The sequence below is a fragment of the Panthera leo genome, chromosome D2, assembly GCF_018350215.1.
Source record: "Panthera leo isolate Ple1 chromosome D2, P.leo_Ple1_pat1.1, whole genome shotgun sequence".
NCBI classification, from domain to species: Eukaryota; Metazoa; Chordata; class Mammalia; order Carnivora; family Felidae; genus Panthera; species Panthera leo.
Genome location: NC_056689.1, coordinates 45,154,134 through 45,161,765, shown reverse-complemented (window position 1 = coordinate 45,161,765; position 7,632 = coordinate 45,154,134). Strand labels below are relative to the sequence as shown.

The window sequence follows — 7,632 nt, the reverse complement described above, 5'->3', positions numbered from 1 at the left end:
TTCCAAAATATCATTTATTTAAGATATCCTACGTTTTTAAATACCATTCAAAAAAATCACACCTACACCATGCTTTTCATCACTTGCAATTTTTATGTAATGTGTATTGAAAGATCTATTTTAGGCTTAGAATGATTTTTATGGTGTATCACTCTTCCTTTGTGCATACAAAATAAAGAAAACAAAACAGAATAAGTTGATTGATGAATTTATAAATACTTTTTTACATCACAGTCTAAGTAACGGAATCAGACTCAGAGGTGTCTATGCCCATGATTTTCCATGGGGCACAGAGAAGCCATCCCCACTCAGCCCTCTCTGCATGTCTGATCCATAGAACCTGTGCACATATAAAATGGTTCTCGTGTATGTCACTACGTTTGGGTGGTTTGTTACACAGGAGTAGATAACAAGAATGTCCCTTATTCACAAAGAATTTTGAATGTTTACACAAACCTTCTAGGCCTTTTAGATTCTTCCATGTCCATGGGTGACTTCAGTGTTCACACCAATGACCATTTATTATTGTACTCTAGTCTCCCAGTTCCTCAACCTCCTGGACACTCACAGGGATGTCCTCATCTAAACCACCTCAGCTGCCTTCTTTGATATACAAAAAGTCACAGTCTTGAGGATTTTAGTGGCCACCTGTGAGGGTTTAGGGTAAGAGACAAATGGAGGCCTCATCTTATCCCCCATCCAAAGATCCCATGACTCCTGCCTGGGGTTGTCAACAGGCAGGACACCGAGCAGAGCTGCAGGTCACAAAGTCACCATGCCAACCTTCCTGTCCATCATAAGGGACATCACAGGGAATTCTGTCTCTGTGGGGCAGGGAAGGGCCACTCAGGTAGTGGGACTACTGCCCCAGATCCAGCTGTTTGCCTCTTCCGCCCAAAGGGCAGGTACCAGGTGGAGGCTCTAAGAGCACCTTGGAGAAAGAGCTTGAGAGAACAAGGCTCCAGGACACAGGGTTGAAGGGGAGACAGCAGATGAGGCAGAAGCCTGTGGTGGCCGGGCATGGCCAGCGCTGATCCCCCTGCTCCAGGAGAGAGTGGGGCCTCAGGGACAACTAAGAAAATGGGGAGCAGCAGCATCTGGGTGCCAGGCCCTGCACTCTCCCTGCTCCTGCTCCTTTTCCTGCTGCTGCCACCTCCATTGCTGAGCACAGGGAGCTTCCTGCACCGCCTCCCAGCCTGGAGACCCTTCCACCAGGGCACCAGGCACTACAGGAGCAAGATAGAGAAGCCAAAAACCTGTAAGGGTTATTTTAATGTCTACTTCTCCTGGACATGTGAGCAGCCCTCCCATGCTGGCCCTGGGTGTCCCTCAAGGCACCTCTGACCTCAGGTCATAAAGGGGTTCAAGGGGACCCCAGCCTTGGGAAAAGGGAGGTGGGGATAGTCTTACCAACACCCAAGATAAGAGCCCCTTATTCTGTGTCCCCCTTGATCCTGAGGCAGAAGGAATGCACGAAGAATTTGTCCCCTGGAGCTTTTGGGAAGGTAAAAAAAAAGCCACCATTGGGTTTCTGGGTGGCTCTCAGTCCCTCCTCTGACAAGGCCTAGATCTGTGATCTGCATATCCGTTTACAGGTGGAGAGGCAGGTGATTGCTAGGAGCTCCTTCTCAGCAATTATTAGAAGCTTGATGTGTTTCAGTTTCCATCTGTGAGGTTTTTTGTTTGTGTTGTTTTTTGTCCAAGTGGATTCTATTTTTACTGGGCCCCAGAGAGATTGCTGTGTTGCTTCTGTTGGACATTCTCATAGTGTCACTACTTACAACGTCCTTTGACCTCCTGCTGCTAAGTGTTTTGGTTCTTTCTTCAGTCATTTGGAGACCACATTACAGTTTGTGTGCACTTTCAGAACAGTTAAATCTGACTGAGTGTTGTCTTGGGAAGGTGAGCTGTGCATTAGGCAGCTTGTGGCCCACAAAGGGGGTCGGATCTTCATGCTTGGAGAGTTTGGAGACATTGCCTTGGTTCCATTTACAACTTGTCTGTTGGGCTGAGGATTATGACTAATAACGTAATACCAAGACATATTGATTTCTAGGAATTCCATACAATTTCTGGAACACATATTAACATATATCCAAACAAATATAACCTAAAAAGGGTTTAACATCTTTTCTTATTTGACAATGCTTCCATTGTAATTCAACATGTCAAACTAGCCTAATTAGTATAACATGTCTCTTTTATAAGGAGAGACGAAAAATATTTTGAGATGTTCCAGGGACTCTCTTAAATATCCCAAAGTTATCTTGAGGTCAAAAAGACTTCATTTCAAAATTGACAAAGAGAAGTTTCTAAAAAGAAAAAATCAAAAGGTATCAACACTTGATTAAATACATTCTGGGTTATCTATTTAAGCAAAGTGACAAGAGATTTCTAAGGCAAACACAGGAAGTTACCTAGTCGTGAAAAACCGTAGCTCTTGTAAAAAGGCTTAGATCTTTGAATAGAGATGACTCAATTCTTCCAAGTAATCAAAGACTTGCTAATGACAACATGAGATGCAGGAAAATATTTTGGTAAGACACAAAATATTTCTTTGAAGATAGATTACAAAAAGGGTAAAGAACAACTTTTCATAATCTCTTATTAAGAGCACACCAATAGTCCAAGAAAACTTTGTTCAACAAATGAAAGAGAATTATGTTTTAATTTTGATAGGCATAGTATTGGTATCAAAGCTTATTTTTTAAATTCTTATAATGAATTAATTCCATTTTAACCACTTGGACCACATAAGATTTTTTTCTCTCTTCCTTTTTTTAGTTCCATTTATTTAATTTTTAGCCATTATCCCTCCTTTTTTCATTCTGAAATGACTATTCTCCTTTAAACAATTTTGCTTTTCCCCTTAACAAAAGCACATTTCCATGCCTTATACCTTATCTTACCAGAAACACATCCTATTCTCCCTGTATGAACTCATTTTCTTTATTAGTTCTAGTGGTTTTAATTACATATATTGATTAGAATTATTAACTTTTAGAAACCTTAAATTCTTGCAAAAACCAAGAAGTAAGCATGTATAGACTGTTATCCCAGCAATCTGTAGATTGGCAAATTTTTTAATGCATTTCATAATTTCTGCTAGTATATTCTTCCTCATAGGAATTTTTTCAGTGTGGCACATATTTATTAACAAGCCCAAATATTTTTAGTTCCTCTATAATAAGCCAAAATTAGATAAACCTGTTAACAAATTGTTTCAGTATTTTATACCTTATTTGGAAATTGTTTATAAAGACAGTCTCATGCATGCAGGCTTTTGACCCCCCATTCAGCCACATGAGAATAGACCTTGGGTATGGAGTGCTTCCTGATACAAAGAGAAAGAGCCTATATAGCCTGTGTCAGGCTTATCACTTTGGATATATTGCTCCTTGTTTAACTTTCTGAATGTTCTTTTGTCTCTGCTTAAAGGATATGCATCACATGGTACCTGACCAATCCACTGTTACACCTGTCTTATGTGGAAAGGGACAAGGTTCCTTCCACTGTGGCAGGAGAGGTGTGCTTAGGCCAATTGCCATGACTCAGCCACCAGAATACACCCACTGGGCCTGGGGACCAATGCCCACTAGTGAAGTTGATTTTGTTCTGTCACTTTATGTCAGTAAAGCATTGTTCCATCCAGTGCTCAACCACTGTGATTTCGTTGGTGACTCCAATACCATGATGCACTGATCAGAAGTGTTCCTTTGGTACTGTACTCTCTTGGGACTGGTAAAAAGGATAGGTGGGCTTTGAATCACTTCTATAGATCCTTTCTGTTCTTATAAAGACTCAATTTGTAAGATGAGTGCAGTTGTTTTTATTACTCAAAGAACTGGATTGCAGTCTGAATGATATCAAGGGACTGATCCACCCTCTAATACACTATCTTCAATTTGCTTCTTTATATAAGGGGGAAGATTTTCTCCACATTTTCACCTGCATTTGTTATGTCTGCTCTTTCTTATGATAGCCATTCTAACAGATGTACACAATAATTTGTAAGTAAGGTTCTTACTACTCCCTCTGATTCAAGGAGAACTTGGAACTAGACTACCAATCAAGACCAAAACTGCCACCAGCTAGAAAGAGAGTGGGAGAAGGGTGATTAAAAATGCCACCAAACTACCATTTTGGGTTTTTTTACTTTAAATTTAAGTTAATATACAGTGCAATATTAGTTTCAGAAGTAGAAACTAATTCAGAAGTAGATTTCATCACTTACATACAACACCCAGTGCTCATCACAAATGCCCTCCTTAATACCCATCACCCATCTAGCCCAGCCTCTATCCACCTCCCTCCGTCAGCCCTCAGTTTTTTCTCTATCATTAAGAGTCTCTTGTGGTTTGTTTCCCTTTCTTCTCTTTTCCTCCTCTTCCCATATGCTCATCTGTTTTGTTTCTTAAATTCCACATATGAGTGAAATCATGATATTTGTCTTTCTCTGATTGACTTACTTCACTTGGCATAATATATTCTAGCTCCATCCATGTCATTGCAAATGGCAAGATCTCATTCTTTTTGATAGCTGAGCAATATTCCCATATATATACATATATCTCCCACATATTATTATATTATTTATTCATTCATTAGTCAATGGACATTTGGGCTCCCTCCATAGTTTGGCTATTGTTAATAATGCTGCTATAAACATTGGGATACATGTGCCCCTTTGAATCTGTATTTTTGTATCCTTTGGGTAAATAGTGAATAGTGCAATTGCTGGTTCATAGTGTAGTTCTATTTTTAGTTTTTTGAGGAAACTCCATACTGTTCTCCAGAGTGGCTGCACCAGTTTGCATTCCCACCAGCAATGCAAGAGGGTTCCCCTTTTCTACATCCTCACCAACATCTGTTGTTTCTTGCATTATTAAGTTTAGACATTCTGACAGGTGTGAGATGGCATCTCATCATGGGTTTGATTTGGATTTCCCCGATGATGAGTGATGTTGAGCATCTTTTCATGTGTCTGTTAGCCATCTGGATGTCTTCTTTAGAAAAGTATCTATTCATGACTTCTATCCACTTCTTCTCTGGATTGTTTGTTTTTTTGTTTTTTGAGGGGTTTTTTTTGAGTGTTGACTTTGATAAGTAATTTACAGATTTTGGATACTACAACTTTATCTTATATGTTGTTTACAAATATCTTCTCCCATTCCTTAGGTGGTGTTTTAGTTTTGTTGATTGTTATCTTCACTGTGCAGAAGCTTTTTGAGGAAGTCCCAATAGTTCATTTTTGCTTTTGTTCCTCTTGCCTTCAGAGACACAACCAGTAAAAAAAGTTGCTACAGCAAAGTCAAAGATGTTTCTGCCTGTATTCTCTAGGATTCTTATGGTTTCCTCTCTCACATTTAGGTCTTTCATATATTTTGAATTTATTTTTGTGTATGATGTAATAAAGTGGTCCAGTTTCATTCTTCTGCATGTCACTGTCCAGTTCTCCCAGCACCATTCTCTGAAGAGACTGTCTTTTTTTCCATTGGATACTCTTTCCTGCTTTGTCAAAGATGAGCTGACCATATAGTTATAGGTCCGTTCCTGGGTTTTCTATTATGTTCTATTGATCTATGTGTCTGTTTTTGTGCCAGTACCATAGTGTCTTGATAACTACATCTTTGTAATACAGCTTGAAACCTAGGATTGTGATACCTCTAGTTTTGTTTTACTTTTTCAGGATTGCTTTGGTTATTTGGGGTCTTTTGTGGTTCCATGCAAATTTTAGGATTGTTTGATCTATCTCTGTGAAAAATGCTGGTGGTATTTTGATAGGGATTGTATTAAATGTGTAGATTGCTTTGGGTAGTATAGACATTTTAACAATGATCTTCTGATCCATGAGCATGGGATGTCTTTCCATTTCTTTGTGTCCTCTTCAAAATCTTTCATAAGTATTCTATAGTTTTCAGAGTACAGATCTTTTACCTCTTTAGTTAGGTGTATTGCTAGGTATGTTATTGGTTTTGGTGCAGTTATAAATGGGATTGATTTCTTTTTCTGTTGCTTTGTTATTGATGTGTGAAATGCAACCAATTTCTGCATGTTGATTTTATATCCTGTGACTCTGCTAAATTCGTATATTAGTTCTAGAATTCATACATTAGTTTTTTGGTGGAGTCTTTTGGGTTGTCTACATACAGTATCATGTCACCTGCAAATAGTGAAAGTTTGATATCTCCCTTGCTTATTTGTCTGACCTTTATTTCTTTTTGTTGTCTGATTGCGGAGGCTAAGGCTTCCAGTATTATGTTAAATAGTAATAATGAGAGTGGGCATTCTTGTCATGTTCCTGACCACAGGGGAAAGGCTCTCAGGTTTTCCCCACTGAAGATGATTTTAGCTGTGAGTCTTTCAAATATGGAATTTTTTTATGTTGAGGTATGTTCCATCTATCCCTAGTTTGTTGACGGTTTTTATCAAGAATGGATGCTATATTTTGTCAAATGCTCTTTCTGCATCTACTGACAGGATCATATGGTTCTTATCCTTTTTATATTAATGTGGTGTATTGTGTTGCTTGATTTGCAAATATTGAACCAGCCCTGCAGCCCAGGAATAAATCCCACTTGACCATGGTGAATAATTCTTTTACTGTTATGTTTAATTCGATTTGCTAGTATCTTTTTGAGAATTTTTTCATCCTGATTCATCAGGGATATTGACCTGTAATTCTCCTTTTTAATGGGGTCTTTGTCTGGTTTTAGAAACAAAGTAATGCTAGCTTCATAGTATGAGTGTAGAAGCTTTCCTTCCGTTTCTATTTTTTGAAAGAGTTTGAGATGAATAGGTATTAACTGCTCTTTAAATGTCTGGTAGAACTCCCCTAGGAAATGATCTGGCCCAAGACTCCTGTTTCTTGGGAGATTTTTTATTACTAATTGTGTTTCTTTGCTGGTTATGGGTCTGTTCTAATTTTCTATTTCTTATGGTTTCAGTGTTGGTAGTTTGTGAGTTCCTAGGAATTTGTCCATTTCTTCCAGATTGTCCAGTTTGTTGGAATATAATTTTTCATACTATTCTCTTATAATTGTTTGTATTTCTGTGGTGTTGGTTGTTACCTCTCCTCTTTCATTTGTGATCTTATCTATTTGTGTCTTTTTTCTTTTTGAAAGTCTGGCTGGGGGGTTATCAATTTTGTTTATTCTTTCAAAAAGCCAGCTTTTACTTTCATTGATCTGTTCTACTGTTTGTTTGTTTGTTTGTTTGTTTGTTTGTTTGTTTGTTTCTGTATTATTTATCTCTACTCTAATCTTCTTCTGGCTGGCTTTTGACTTTATTTGCTGTTCCTTTTCTAGCTCCTTTAGGCATAAGGTAAATTGTGTATTTGGTACCTGTATTGCTTCTTGAGATAGGCCTAAATTGCAATGTAGTTTCCTTTTAGGACTTCCTTTCCTGCAATCCAAATGGTTTGGACTATCAGGTTTTCATTTTCATTTTCTTCCATGTATTTTAAGTTAATTTTTAATTTTCTGGTTAACCCTTCATTCTTTAATAGGATATTCTTTAACCTCCATGTATTTGAGGGCTTTCCAGATTTTTTCTTCAAGTTTCATAGCATTGTGATCTGAAAATATGCATAGTATGATCTCGATCTTTTTGTGCCTCTTGAGGGATGATTTA

At 38.1% G+C, this 7,632-nt stretch overlaps 1 long non-coding RNA gene across 3 annotated transcripts in view; it reads left to right on the top strand.

The window, feature by feature from the left end:
* Positions 1-1,105: 1,105 nt before the first annotated feature.
* The window catches only part of LOC122201991, a 41,690-nt gene continuing 35,163 nt past the window's right edge, over positions 1,106-7,632 (top strand). For all 3 annotated transcript variants that reach the window (XR_006194413.1, XR_006194412.1, XR_006194411.1), the window contains exon 1: positions 1,106-1,258. This is a non-coding gene — a long non-coding RNA (uncharacterized LOC122201991). The remainder of the gene's footprint in view (positions 1,259-7,632) is intronic.